At 38.3% G+C, this 15,605-nt stretch overlaps 2 protein-coding genes across 3 annotated transcripts in view; both read right to left on the reverse strand.

Annotated features, from left to right (window-relative positions):
• The window catches only part of RSAD2 (radical S-adenosyl methionine domain containing 2), a 206,393-nt gene that overhangs the window by 178,376 nt on the left and 12,412 nt on the right, over positions 1-15,605 (reverse strand). The gene's annotated exons all lie outside the window — the stretch shown is intronic.
• Positions 1-15,605, reverse strand: part of RNF144A (ring finger protein 144A) — a 61,561-nt gene that overhangs the window by 43,062 nt on the left and 2,894 nt on the right. For both annotated transcript variants that reach the window (XM_056487145.1, XM_056487144.1), the window contains exon 2: positions 3,769-3,851. The gene's annotated coding sequence lies outside the window, so the exon portion shown is untranslated. The remainder of the gene's footprint in view (positions 1-3,768; positions 3,852-15,605) is intronic.

The raw sequence follows: 15,605 nt of genomic DNA on the forward strand, positions 1-15,605 counted from the left end.
AAGATTTAGTTCTACAAACTTCAAAAGAGGTGAGAAATAACTCCTAATCAGGTTTTGGTATATGGTACAACCCCAAAATGTTCCTATGTTAGAAGGTAATACTGCTAAAAAAAATAAATAAATAAATAAATAAATAAATAAAAGAACCAGCCTGTGACCACAAAAAGACAAAAAAAAAAAAAAAAAAAAAACCCCACAACATTTGAAACAAAGCCTCAGAATTGCAATCTCCAGCTACTTATTTCAATAGGACGCTAAGTTCTTCTGCAGCACCAGAGGGGCATTCAAAACTAAGAATTAAAAACCATGAAGGCTGAAAAGGTGTCATGCCTGGTCAGAACTTCCATGTTGATCTGAGCTAGCCACAGACCCAAACATATAAACAGGTATATACTAGCTATACACAGCTAGCCATATATCCAAACCAGGCAAACAAAGATGGCTTCAGAACTGTTTCAGAATGAGTAGAGATAATTTACTTTTAATAATTTTGCATACTGTTAAATATTTCCCACCTTCAAACCCTTCTTAATTAGTGGGGAAGATTTTCTGTGGCTAAAGCAAAAAAATACATTTAGTTTTTAATTTTATTTCATGAACTATAATTAAAAATAAATTTATCTTTGTGGCTGAAATCACACTGAGGCTGAGTTAGTCACAACCTCCACCTTGTGGAGGTGACATTCTTCAAGTCACAGGCTGAAAAACACTTTGACTTTTGTAGACAGATATTTACATCTTTATTAAATTTTATTTTAGTTACCAGTTTCCTATGTTGGACTGAACCAAGTTGTGCCTTTGGCTACTGCTATAAGACAACATAATAATGATGACTATGATAATAACAATTCAAATTATTACTGTATCACTAGATTATGACACAATGATACAGTTTATACGGGTCTCAATTGCCATTAAGGTTGCAGACAACTACTTAGAAAACATCTTTATCTGAAGCAAAGCCAAAATATTTTGCTTGTTTCCTTCCACAGTGAAATGAAACATTAGAACTATTCTGAGGTTATAAACAACAAGACAAATTATCAACTCCAATAGAAAAAAATCTCACAATTTCAAGCCAACACTAGATCATTAGAGAAGAATCTTGCATTTTACTGGCAAACTCTGACTTTCCCCATCTGCTCCCTTCTCTCCCGACTAATGAGCAGGAGCAAGCTATGAAAGCATGTCTAAAGATGACAACAGCACAAGCCTCTCTAGATTCTTAGCAAAGATCAATGAGCTGTCCCCCTATGTTCACTGTCACACAGACAGGAGTGGCAGGATCTTGTCTGCCAGATGAGGAAAATCAGAGGGCAACACTTCTCTGCTTTGTATTAATCATCTGAGCTATGTATGGTATGTTCTTGTTCTTTACACAAATACCTCATGATCATCTGTATGCCACAAATATTTTCCAATACAGATCTCTGCCAGGACATGCTCCATTTCAGTAATCCCTTAGAACCATTTCAGTGAAATAGGGTTGGAAGGCAGCAGAAAAATTCAAGAACTCAAGGCACATTTTAACAGTGTAGGCTCACAAGGTGTCAGAGGTGCCCTCACACTAATCAAAGGCCAGGGAAAGACCATAGAAGTTCACAGTTATTTGAATTTTGCCAGAACCTATCACATTCAACTCAGGTTTCCACTTGTTTGAGAAAATGAAAAAACGACTGACCAGTTATGCATGCATTTCCAAGACAATGGACACAACTCCTGTGAGTATGCTACACACATTTTTTGTCCCCTCACGTTTTAGAAAATGGGATACAGTGCCTGGAGAAGTTTGAGGATCTTCAGAGGCACCTTGGCAGGAAACTAAGCAAACAGCAAGGTGAGAACAGAACAAGCTGAGCTTGAAAGAACACAGTGGTGAACTGGTACAGAAGCAGACCACTATGCCTTAAGGCACGGGACTCTTCAGGAGAGGGATGGAGAGCTGACAGAAGGGAGAGAGAGAGGCTGAGGGACCTTGGCTCATCTAGCTTCCCACCTGGAGATCAAGAAGAGATACGGTCACGCCCTGAACAGCCATGATGCAGAGTAAAGTACATCGCTAAATGGGAGAAGAACTATTTCAAGAAATCATTGAGCCCCAGGACAGACATGTCCCACTTGCCATTTCCCACTTCTTATAAGGATTTTCTTCAAGTTTCCAAGTATCAGGAAGGAATGATGTTTCTAGCATAGCTTTCTAAAAGTAGGAAAAATGTTGATTACTTGTAAGCTAAAAGTGTATAAAAGGAATTAACTGTAGCACTGGGACAAAAAAAAAAGAAAGAAACCCTTTCTGCTTCTTGTATTTAAATTTTAAGTCAACTAATTAAAGAAGAAAACAATAAAACTGTAGAATTTTTTTAACCTCAACTTTTTTTTTTTAAGCAAGGGATATGAAGGACAGTATCAAGCATTTTGGTTTTAAAATAAATGCTCTCTCCTTCTCCCTACCATTAGATTTTCCGTTTGTAAAGAAGATGTGAAAATATAGACTTTTCCACTTAGTAAACATGAAGCAGAAAAAAAAGATTAAATATATTTCAACTAGCTATATAATTACTTCTTTATATTAAGATATGTTATTCAAGCAGAGTATACAGATTGTTACATTAAATCTTCAATACATAAATATAAGCCAATGAGGGTACAATTGTTTTCACTAGAGGTTTTTCCTGTAGTCAAAAGAAACCAAGTAAAAACACCATTTCACTTTGATAGCTAAGCCAAGAACATCAATTTCAAAGAAAGGAGGGGAAAAAATTGTGCAATCTGCTAGTCCATAAGTATGACTTTTTAGTACTATTTCCAGAAAATGAATGTGCGCAAAGGCAGCATTGCTTGGAAAAATGGAAAGCTACCAAAAGCACGAGCTCAGGCAAATAAAAATCTAAAAATGCCATTATTTCTGCATATAGCCATATATCAGAGCAAGCATAACACAGAACTTGTAGCTCTAGTGATATTTGCAGGATGACCTTTTCCAAACCACAGAGAAACAGGTAGGTTTTCATTATTTAAACACAAGTTTTGCTGCCTTCTAAAAGATCTTTAGATAAATATGTGCTATGCTTTTTGTTTGACAGGAGATACATTTACCAATTATATCAATAATTTGCTATGGAGTACATATAGAACTGTAGCTGTCAAAAAGGAAATCTATTATCTCACTTATTTGGAATATGAAGTACATGGGACATATATACTACACAGGAAATAGAACTATTAAAATCAAAAACCATATATGAAGGCACATCAGGCGCTGTTACAGAGATTAAGATATATTTTTATGTGTTTTGTGTGTGTGAATATATATATATACACACAAACACGTTATGTAGAGACTTAAGAATGAAAACCTAGTGAGCCCATTTTAGGTGATACTATTAAACTGTGCTTTGAGGATTGCTATCAAACAAATTTCTGTGACTTGGATTTTGCTAGGAAGCTGATTAGAAGGCAGATCTGGTTGTTTTCCTACATTTCTTTGGTAAATGAACCAACCCTTTTCATGTCAGAGCTCCATAATTAAAAGCAAACTTTGACAAATTCCCTCTTCTTATACTACCCCAGGCTATGTGGTTTTGCTTTTATGGGGAACCACATAAAAAGGGCAATTCCAAAGACTGTACAACCATCTCTCAGGAGTATTTTTTCCCCTCCCACAGCTTCTGTTGGCATCAGAGTCCTATGAGAGTGTGGTTGCACTGAAAATTGCAGCTGTCTGTGCCCCAACCAAGCGTTATTGAGACAGTCAAGGCAAACACCTACCACAACAATCTCTCCTTTGTCAGTCACAGGGATCCCATGAGAAAGCACCAACCAGCCTACGATTTTGGTAGTGTCAGACAAGCCTGCAAGACAAAAGGTAAGTGTTACACTTTATTTCAACTGGCCGTATAAAGCCAGAACTAAGAGTTCCATTTTGCCACGCAGCTTTTAAAAGTGTGGGATAACACAGTCTTAGCAGACAAAATTTCGTGGTGAACTTGGCAGTGCTGGGTTAACAGTTGGACTTGATGATCTTAAAGGTCTTTTTCAACTAAACAATTTTATGATTCTGTAAATTCAGAAAACAGCAATTGGCAGGAGTCTGACTTTCACTGCAAGCTATTTCCCATTTTTCAGATTTATCCAATAGTGTTTTTCTCAGAAGTAAACTATCCAATAATGTTTTTTCTCAGAAATAAACCATCAGCTGAGTTCCTTTCCAACATATACTCATAAAACTTCTTTACTCAAACTGAAATTTTAAACATAAAACCTGTCTTTTGTTACCAAATATTAAAAAAATTCAGCTCAGAATCAGTTTATAGCCAAACACTCAAAATTCTCATTTTCCTTGTTCATCTTAAGTTTTAAAGAACTTGCTATTTAAAAATATTTGTAATTATTGAAGTATGCCTTAACACTTAAAACTCCTAAAAATAAGCATTTAATTCCTGCAACATTCTCATCCTCCACTGATTTCCATTTAGAGGGAGATGTGACATGGGAAAGATATCTACCATACTTATAGAAAAAACAAACAGTAATTACCGTTACTCAGGCAACCAATGCTTAAAAAATGCTCAGATATACGTACTCCAAAATTCTAGGCTACTGATCAGCTAACAGCTGTGTCACCAAAACAAAGTTCCCTCCTCACTTCTTCCATATCCTCCTTAAACCTTCCCCTCCTACTTCTTTAAAACAAATCTTGCTTGAAAAATTGGGAAAATTAACAAAAATAGTTATTGCCCTCTTCCTAAATTACCTTGACCTTTCAGGAGGAAAATCAAAATCTATTTTCATTATGGTGTATCTACTTGTAAAATAAGAAAACTGCTTCCTGTACCTTGGGGTCAGAAGGTTCATGGGATGTATCAGATTGTTAAGCTGAACACCACAAATTGTTACATATAATAGCAAGTTAAGTAGCTTTTACATGGATAACAAATACTGCCTGCACATACAACCTTGCCTGGGGCTGGAAACCTCGAGAGATTCGCCACTGTCTCTAATGGCAGGAAGGGTAATTGACTGGTTTGAGGAGCTGTAGCTGATCACCTTTCCATCTGGCTCTTCAGACAGTTCTACTAATTATGCTTATCACTCTCTAAATGGGAGGAAGAAAATAAACTTAAGAAGGAAAGTAAAAGAATAGTGTACACACACTGTCTTGTCAAGGCAACTACGATGTTCAGTCCCTTGTACAGGCAGGGTATGGTCAGTGTTTAAGCTGCTTTCAAACTCATTTCCTAAAGCTATATCACAGATGTTTTTCATCTCTTCTGCCAGCTCTCGTTTTTAGCACACAACTTCTCCTGGGCCAGCACTCTCAGTCATTACATCAGCTTCATCTGACTTTTGCATCTCCTAATCTCTTTCTTCCTCTTAAAACCCTGCCCTTGCCAGCACCTCACTCAGCACTTCACTAACCTCTCTACCAGAGCTGCCTTCCTGGGGCCCTCCCACTTCCATCTTGCAAAGTGGGGAGGGATGCTGAGGAAACAAATCATTCTTTATCAGCAGTGTTTGTCACTCCTCCTGTTTGCTCCTGGGTAATCTCCTCCAACCACAAAAATTCAATTTATCCTCTACAGAAGGACCTCACAGATTTACCTCTCACTTCAAGTCTCTCTCTCTCCCCTTATCCAAACTGGAAATTTCAACCCTTGTCTCTGACATTTCCTTGGAGTTATCCAGCTATTAGGTTAAGCTCTACACAGATGGATAAATCACTTATCTCCTCTCTCACATATACTTTCCCAAGAGACTCTTCTTAAATAGCCAGCATCGTGCCAGTCCCCTAGCCTGCAGACTGATCATTATATTCAACAAGAAGCTGCATGTCTAAATCCTGTAGAAATAACATGCAAATAACACACATAAAATGCAGTCTTTTTTCTAATCTCTTAAACAACTAAAATTGTTATCCTGGTACTCAAGATGCTCCTCCTTTTCTCAGGCCTCAACCACATGTTTCCAACTTCAAGAATTTGTGAAAGGACATATGCAATGGTCATCTACTGCACATGCTGCTGGGCTATTTTAACACTTTTATTGCTATTTAATTCATGTAAACTCCCCCCTCCAAACTCTTTACCCATAATTTTAATCACTTTCTCAGTATGCTTTCTCTTGATCTTTTTTAACTAGTGTTTTATCTTCCATCAGCAGAAAAGTAATTGGCCTGATTAAGCAATCCATTCAACATATTTTAGACATTTGTCTTTGGATAAGAAGACTGTATTAAAATTATCTGGACAGGAATCCAGCAACAGCTAGTAAAAATGCAGGTGGAAAAAAAACCAGCTGCTTACACTCCACCCTTTCCATATTAAATCATTTCCAGGAATTTTTTCACCACTAATAATTATTGTGGCCCTTTCTATACCGCCTGAAGGCTTTTAAAAAACCTTTTAAAGATGTAAAAACTAGGATCAGATACAAAATTTGAGAGTTATTGCCATTAATAACACCTCCACTATGCCAGGAGAAAAATGTTTATTTTATAAATATCAACCAAGTATTAAATTAGCCCTCTCTTCTCTTCCTGTAACAGTGCACTGATACCTTGAGAGTTCTGTATCCAGCTTGATCCCTACACTTTTGCAGAGTTGCTGTTTTCCAGGATGCAGTCCTTCAGGCTTCATGTCTGTCTTTTCACCAGGAAACCTGAACAGCCACATCCTGTACACATACCTTTGGTTTTATTCACCAAAAAGAAATAAATCATTCTTTGTGGCTACTTACTTATTATTACAATCTGGCCAAGAGCATAATTGGATGCCTCTTTTTTTTAAGCTTCTGTCTTAAAAATGAAAATCTTAAATGGTTTCTTGTGCCTAGGCCCAGTCCTGGAACACCTTGATTCTCAGTTTATTTCCCACCTTGTTTATATTTTACAGTCTACTGCTGCTCCATTCACCTGGGAGGCTTTTGCTGATGTGCTGTAATGGTTTCCCCAACAAGAAAGCTGCTTTGTACAGAGCCAAAAGCTGACAGGCAGAAGAATTAGGAAACCTGTGTCAGTCTCAGCACAGGACCAGGGGCAGATGTGGAAGAAAGGCTGTGGGATCTACTCTATATTTGTGTGACAGCCCATCATCTGTTTTTTGTACCAGCCAAGAGTAGCCAGGAGGCACAAATGGCCGTGAACTCCTCTCTCTCCACTTCATCCTGTCAGAGCTTATGATGCAGCTCACAGTCAGGCAGCCACAGGGTCCGAGGACAAACGCTAAAGGGCACATAGGAGAGAGGATGAGCTTTGACAGGTTATATGCACAAGAAGGAATTTCAGCTTTGTATTCTCACTTTACAGTGGTGACAGCTTGTGATTATGCAAAGCATGTACTCACCAGCCTCCTGAGCTTTGTCAGGAGACAGCATTTCATACAGTCCTACACTGTCAGCCCTGCTCATGGGGGAAGGGACACAGGGTGAAAGATGAGATCCCTCAGCAGTGCCAGCTCCTGCAGCAGCCAGGGGCACAACACACTGGTCAAAGGGAAATTCTGCTGTGCCAGGTACAGGCCACAAACAAATTTAAGCCTTGTGCCAAGGAGACACAGAATTACATTCTGGAAACTTAAGCAAAATTTAAGTGCACAGCTGAGAGTAGAGAAAAGCACTTACGAACTCTGGGTAAAGCTCCTTGCTGCACAGTACCAGCTTAAGTAAGCTGTTGCTCAAGCCAGGAGATGAGATTCCCATGCACTCCCTGAAGCAGAGTAGGAAGCTACCCACCTGTCACAGTCCTTCCCCTCCATCCCTGTGGTTTACTTATCCCACTTTCTCCTGCCAAGTGCTATTCAAGGTTACCATGGCTGAACAGCTATTTGACTGCCTGGTTCCCAACAGTGAAGTGCTTTTCATCAGATCAGATGTGAGAATCCCTTTAAAGGCTTTTTTAGAGACAACAGCTACATGATGTCATGAAGATAGAAAAGCTCAAAGCACAGTGATAAAAGGCATTCTAATAGATCCATTCATACTAATATAGGAGATATACTGTGTGCTGAAAACAGGGAAATATAATACATTTCTAGCATGATAGGCCAGAAGATTTAATTGCTAGCTTTGCTTTGAACCTGACAGCTATTACTACTCTACTAACTCTTGGATGCACTTCTAAAGAAGCTTTGTCATTTTAGATTTTAAAGAAGAGATGGCTGGATTTAACTATCAGGTTTATTATAATATATAACAGAAAAACACACAGAATTAAGTCTTTGAGGCGTCAATTCCACACCACATACACACCTGCTTATTAAAAAGCTGGAATGGAAAATGTCATCCCTATATTTATTTTTCCCTCCAGCGAAGAACAAACAATCAAAACCTATGGTTAAAATAATGAAATCACGATTTCGTATTCATTTTACCAGATGAGCTTTTCTAAGCCTTCCAGAAGATCCCCAAATGCAGTAGACTAAATACTGTATGTTTTCCTATAGAAAGAGGTAGACATATCACACCATTTCAAAAAATAATATAATAGTGTAGGGGGAAAAAATGCTTTTTTGACATGTCTAATCTAATTTCCTAGAGAAAAATATTAAAATAATTTGACCACAATTGGGAGCTGAGTGTGGTGTAAAAACAGTTTAAATTTTGCAACTTTCTCACAATTGTATGAGAAAATACACCCATTTTTAATTCCTTCATTTGCAAATATTTTTAAAGGTATTGTTCATTTACAAGTACTAGAGAGAAATCAAAATAAAAAAGGGTTTAAGGTTCAGTCTGACCTAGAAATAACACAGACTTAACCTGACCTCATTTTGTCAGTCAATCACAAATGGACCAAAGAAGTCACCCATCCTCTCAGATACATTGAAACACAGAAGGTATCAGACTGAAAGCAAAAAAGGAAATACTCTTTCATTTTGCAGACCCTAGATTCACATTCCTTCTCTCTTGAAACTTGACCCCACAGGAGATGGACTGGGTGAAGAGAAACACACTGGGCAGCCCTTTCAGGCTTCAAAGTGGCCACACAACACACAAAGAGGCACAGATGTGAACTGAGGTACAACTGCATTCTGCATAGGCTAAGCCAGATGGACTGACTTGGCAATGGCTCCATCACTGCAAATGGCAGTGAGCTGCACAGCCAAAATAAAGGCAAAACAGGAGGCAAGAAGAAATTGATATAATAGCATTATCCCAAAACACATGCTCTCTGTAAGCCTGGAACTTCTGGGGATAGTCTCCCTATGCCTGTCGGATGAGAGCAGTCTCAAGGTGACCATCAGTACTCTTCTGTATCTTGTGCCATATCAGATTTTTCCCAAAGGCACCCCTATCAGTTAAGAGAGGACTATGGTCCTTGGATGGAAAAGGGAATTACATAGGCAACTTATCTTCAGTTTTATGCCTCAAGTTTCCCATGGAAACTCAAAGCTAAGTCAACTAACCAACACCCCCCCCTCCTAGCACATACAAGAGAACATAGGGACAGCATGCAAAAAGAGGGAAAAGATCCAAATAGGAACTGTCATGGGAAATATACAGAGCACACAGCCCCTTCCCTGCGTGCTCATTTATGACAAGGCATGCAATGCTGCAATTCATAACATCACAGTAACCAAAGGCCCACTCAACCTGGCTGCCTCCATGGCTAACAACAGACAATCCTCTGAGAGGACTCTGGAGTAACTCACATCTTTCCCATCACACAGCACTGCTCATCCACTGGTGGGCACATCAAGCCTTCACACATTAAGAGTTCACACCGTTTAAGCTGTACCATCAGACACCAACATTTGTTCATTTTGGGACTGCCCCAAAGCTACTCTTTGTATCTGCATACATATGTATCTGCATATGGGGTATTTCCCCAGAATAGACACCATCTACAAAAGTATACTGAATCGACAGGAAAACCACTGTATTTACATAATTGTTTTCTGAGGAGTTCATATTTCTTTTCTTTGACAGCTTCATTATATTCCTTAACTGTTCACATCCAAAGAGAATGTCAACATTCAAATCCAGCAAGTATTTTTGGAAATAATTTATGCGAAATATCCCTATTTCAAAATATGCTCATTTCCTTATTTCCATGTACTGAATGGCTGCTGAGTAGGAAGAAGAATATGTAGGAGAAGAAAGTGGAGGAGGCTTTTTGTATTATTATTATGAAAAGTAACTTGTATAAAAGAAATACGAAAACAGCATATTCAAGAAAAAAATTTCTCTGCTAAATGAGGGAATCTTTTCTAATCCCTGCAGACTTTCCATCACTGTAGGTATGTAGTAGTTTTAAATGTCAGGAGTCACCTCAATTAAGGAAAAATTCAATTTGGAACTTAGACTCCCTAAGAACATAATGATACAATCACAGAAGGGTCCTTTACAAAGCACTTTTGAGCATACAATAAATACATTAAAACATGATGTGCTTTATCTGATGCACATATTCAAAAATGAAGTGTCTATAAAATAGGAACACGAGTCTTTAAAATTATTCTTTATTTTCTTGTTACATCATTTACTGCTTTCAGGTAGTGGAGTTCTACGTATTTACACAGAATGAAAAAAATCAAAGCCTGATGAATGTCTGGGAACAATGTCATTGAGTGACTTCTGATTTTCTCCCACTCAAACACTGAAACACTTGGACAGCAAACACAAGGACCTTAGCTAATATGAAGTACCTTAACTCAAATCTACAGCTCCCACAAAGAACATTTCCAACACATTTCTAGGAAGACCTATTTGTTCATGGTCAGATACTAACCCTCTGCCATTTCAGCAATTTTGAAGAGCTCAGATACATACCGCCTTTCATTTAAGCCTGCTTGTTTTAAGTTTCTTTGACTGTAGATATTTTGTTTTAAGAGAATGATTTCCTCTCTTTGCTTAAATTTACTGTGAATTCTTCATAACCAGTAGGGCTGGACAAGTCCCACATTAAGGCAATCACATGGAAACTCCCTTGGTATTGAGAAAACAAGTGGATTTTCACATTAGTTGAGGTGATTTTGATAGGACATCCTTACGTGCACATATTGTTTTACCCTGGAACACTCCAGGTTACAGTTTTAGTAACATCCTGTCCAACACAGCACAAAAACTGTTTTGTTTCACAGGGGTTTTTGTGGTTGTTTTTCTCCCTCCAAAAATAGCACCATCTTTGCCCTTCCACAGTTCAAGATCAGAACTGGTTGACAGCAGAGTGAAAATACTGTTATTTCAATGAAAAGGATGGGCTCAGTCTGATGGGGTAAGAAATGAAGCTGCACGAGAAAAGATACTTATGGCCAAAGGGAGAAAGCAGAGATCCTCACTGCCCTTGCAGCAATCCCTCTTGAAGCTGCCACTAGCAGCAGTGTTGCCAGCCAGTAAAATGGTACATCACTATTATTAGCACGATGAAGGGGCACAGTGGTTTGACTCTTCCTCATATTGGCAGGTCTGGTGAATCACCCCATCCAAAAGCAACTATTCCTATTAATAAAAGTTACAAGGACATGCCTGTGTTGGTCTGAAGACCAATACAGCAGAATCCTGGAGAACAGGAAAAAAAAAAAAATCAAACCAAAGAAACCCCAAAAAACCCATGCTGACTTTTCAGAGAAGACAGAGTAAAACAGTAAACGTCACAAAAAAGAGCAGCCCCTGAAAACACATTTATCTGTAACTATAAGAAAGCTTCACAGCAGTTGTCTACATTGAAAAGCAGGGAACACAGTCAAATGTGATATTTCATTCAAATCTGTGAATTTCAGCTTTCTAAGGAGCTAATGGAAATGTGAAGTGACTGATGCAAATATTTAGCACTAACTGACAGTTTGCTAAAAGACTATCACATTCTTCAGATTCATGAGTTGTCTATGAATTTGTCATACCTTGAATTTTGACTAAATATGTAACATGAACTAAAGTTAGAACTACCCTGTTGCTCCCTCTGAAGTGAGATTTTATTTTTAAGCCAATTACAAGGTAGAACAAACGAGAAGAGAACAGAAGACAGAAGTGGCTTATCACACTCCTAGTGATTCTACAGATGCTAAGGGGTTAAACCAGTAAAACCACTAAGAACTATTATGTTTCACCCTCAAAAAAAAAAAAAAAAAAGTGGTAAAACCTTTAAGAATTTCCAGACCTAAATCCATGCAAAGTAAATGGTCAATGCTGCTCCAGTGGGACATCACATCATGCAAGAAAGGGTGACTTGAGGTTACATATTCTGAACACCACCACAGCTGATGCCCAGTGACAGCAGCAGTTTGATGGAGCCAAGCTGTTTGCTTCAACAAGCAGCAGAGGTGAAAAGCTACACTAGTGGAGAGAAGGATGAACTCACACTGCAGAGAATGGCTCCCTCAGAGCCACAAGGATCCAGAGCACAACCAAACACACAGAGCAGAGCCAACAACAGCACAGAGAGGTGCCAGGGTCAGCAGCACTGCTTTGAGCAAGCGTCACACAGCACCAATTCTTCCAGCACAACCTTCCCCAAGGCCAGGGACTGTCACATCACATGCTAAAGAAGAACAAACAAGCTTGTAGCCTTGAGATAAACTTACACCCTGCAGGTGAGAATGAATGGATGAGCATCCATAAACTTTAAGTGCTTATATCAGAACTACAGATAATACACACTGCACCCTTAGGAAGAGGCTGGCTTCAGCTCCTGTAGCAACTATGAGGTTCACCACCATGTTATGCTTAACCTGCACCAGTTTCACTTCTCAGTGATTAACAGGAAGAGACAATTGCTCTGTTTTACCTGAGGCACAAAGCTTACGACCTCAGAAAACCAGAGCCCAGCAGGCTCCAAGTGCGGGCCTGAGGATCAATAAGATCAAACAACAAGATGGAATAACCATCAAGAGCCCATTTGAGCTGGCACATGCATCCTACAGCTGTGACTGTGGTTATCCTACTCTCACAGCTTTCCAGCAACAGTGAGACCTAATGAATACTGCCACATCTTTGCTAGAAAGCTAGACACACACACCACTAAGAAACAGTAATTAACACCAGCAAAACCTGGCGATTTAAAGTAGAGAGAAATCACCAGCAAACCTTTCAAAATACAGGATGTCAATAAATATCAGAAGTACAAAGAAAAACACCAGAAAGCTCTAATAAAAGTTGGGGCTTGGTTTGGTATGTTTTTTTAAAATTTAAATATGGTCTGCCTTTCCACAAATCTAACATACCTTAAACACCCTCAACATGTATATTTTGGTCAGCGCTTTTTCCACAAAAGTAAGACCAGACAGCACACATCAAAGGTAAAAGTAATGCATAATTAATCTAAGAAAGTAGGTGTAGATGTTTTCTCCTCTAGGCTTCAACTGCATGACAGGAAATACATTATTCATGAAGGAAGATGATGGTACAACATTAATCAAGTCAGCATGACATGACAAACAAAGACCACAAGATGTATTCAACAGATAGCGGTGTGCAAAAGTGATCAGCTAACTGAAAGGTTCACACAGAGTTTGTTTACAGAAAACAAATACTGAGGAGAAATACCGAAATAAGACTGAACTGTTTCAGTTTGCATCCTAGCAAGTCTTGTTCCATTTGGGGAACAATCTCTATACACTACAACTACAAATAAAGTTTGTCTAAAGAGTTGCTATTACAAAGCAAAATTACCACAGGACAAGAATTAAAATAACTAGTTTAACAAAAGGAACTCACATAAGCAGGACATGTATGAAGAACAATAATAAAATCTTCTAAAAAACCAATTAATATTCCCTTTCTTATCATGCATTTTTTGCAATATTATAAAGCTACTTGGGGTTAAAGGCTAACACTCCATATTCAAAATTGTTAAAAAATATTCAGAAATCAAGGAACAGTACAATTTGAAATTTTGATAATTTGTCAAAAAATAAGAACCCAATGTAAGCTGATTTGTTAGCAACTGAGCCAGTAAAATCCAATTTCCTAGGAATGTTGCAGGAAGAGTTCAGACTTCAATCTGTTCTTCAAGCAGGTATCTTTCCATCTGCCAAGGCTACCTACTACCAAAAAAGGTGTAGGTTTATTGGAGCTAAGCTACCACCCTCTCACAAATGCAGCTAGAATTGCTCAAAAGGTTTAGAAATTAAGAGCAAGAATTAAAGTCAAACATTTACAGAGAGTTGCACACAATCTCTATTTTCTCAGAAAACCAAGCTAAAAATATACATACCCTGACTGCACATAGCTTAGTCTTGAACTTGCAGTTTCTGTTACAAGACTGCACTGGAGATATGAGCCTGACCACACAAGTCACAGAGCATTGCTCTCATTCTGTCTGGATGGATGTATTTCTTAATACAGCAATAGAGATGGAGGGAGAACTGTTTTCCTTAAGTAGTAATAGGAAACCCAGACTTAAAAAAACATTCATTTTCTCCGAAGAGGACAAACACTGTCTGAAGCATCAAGCCCAGAAAAATACAGTTGCTTTATGGAATGCAGCAAGACCCCTCTTGTCACCCCAGGGAGGGGGCAATTGGGCAAGGAACACTGTATTACCAGAGGCCATCCTGTGTGGTCGCTGCAGGGAGGCAGCCCTGACTGAAAATACTCTCTAGGAGGACAGAATGCAACCATGATTCTGTCTGATGCTTGTCAGACCTGACCCCATTGGATGCTGTCTAGAAAAACGAAAAGTAAAAAAGATATCTTTATATGCACCCATTGCATAAAATATTGTATACAGCATATGTTTTATATACATACACAAAGTATAGGTAGAAGGAAATTAATATTTGTGAGATTATAAAATCCACACATAGATCCTCATCAGCAATCAAACATGAAGCAAATCAACTGCTGAACAGCAATGACAAAAATAAGCATAGGAAGAAGCTGAGGATGTACCAGATTATCAAGGGCTAATAATGAATTTTACCTCAATATATTTTCCTAATTCATTTTCATTTTCTCATATTTCACATTCCTGGCTAAATATAAGAGTCCTCTGCAAGGACTGAACGTGTAGAACAGTATACAATTCTTATCCAAGGTATCATCTATTTATTAGAGAGTGGAGCTGAGACAAAGGCTGGCCAGCTGCAACTGTCTCCAAGAACCATAGTGATAGCTTTCATAGCTTGTAGTTCATACTGGAGTTTTATGGTTACAGGAAATAACCCAAATACTCCAGAAACAGAACAATCAGCAAAATTTTCAAGTGAAATTCAAGAATAAAGACTCCAAAGCTATGGAATCTGGCCGCTCACAATCAAAACAGTGATCAGTGCAAAAAAAGCTAAACATTTGTATGTAATGAAAAAAATTACACCTGAACCTGGTACACGTTAGAGCTTTATTTTCCAGACAACCTGCAAGACCCATTTACATTCTGAAGTATTTCAGATGATCCACTGGACATCATGAAGAAGTTTGTATTTAATAAGCTTAAGTGCATTTTTTCAAACACAAGTAACTTCCATTCAATATAAACAGGATGAAGTTGTAAAAAACTGTCACACTGATACCTGGAGGATAAAAGCAAGGTGTTTCAATGCAACAAGCTACCACTCACTTGATATTCTTCAAATGAAAAGGTGAAAATGCTGCTGTAATAAGGAAGTGACATAGTCACGCAAAGACTAGAACTATCTGACAACATATTCTGTCTTCACAGTAAATAAAAA

Source organism: Oenanthe melanoleuca, chromosome 3 (assembly GCF_029582105.1).
Source record: "Oenanthe melanoleuca isolate GR-GAL-2019-014 chromosome 3, OMel1.0, whole genome shotgun sequence".
Taxonomy (NCBI): Eukaryota; Metazoa; Chordata; class Aves; order Passeriformes; family Muscicapidae; genus Oenanthe; species Oenanthe melanoleuca.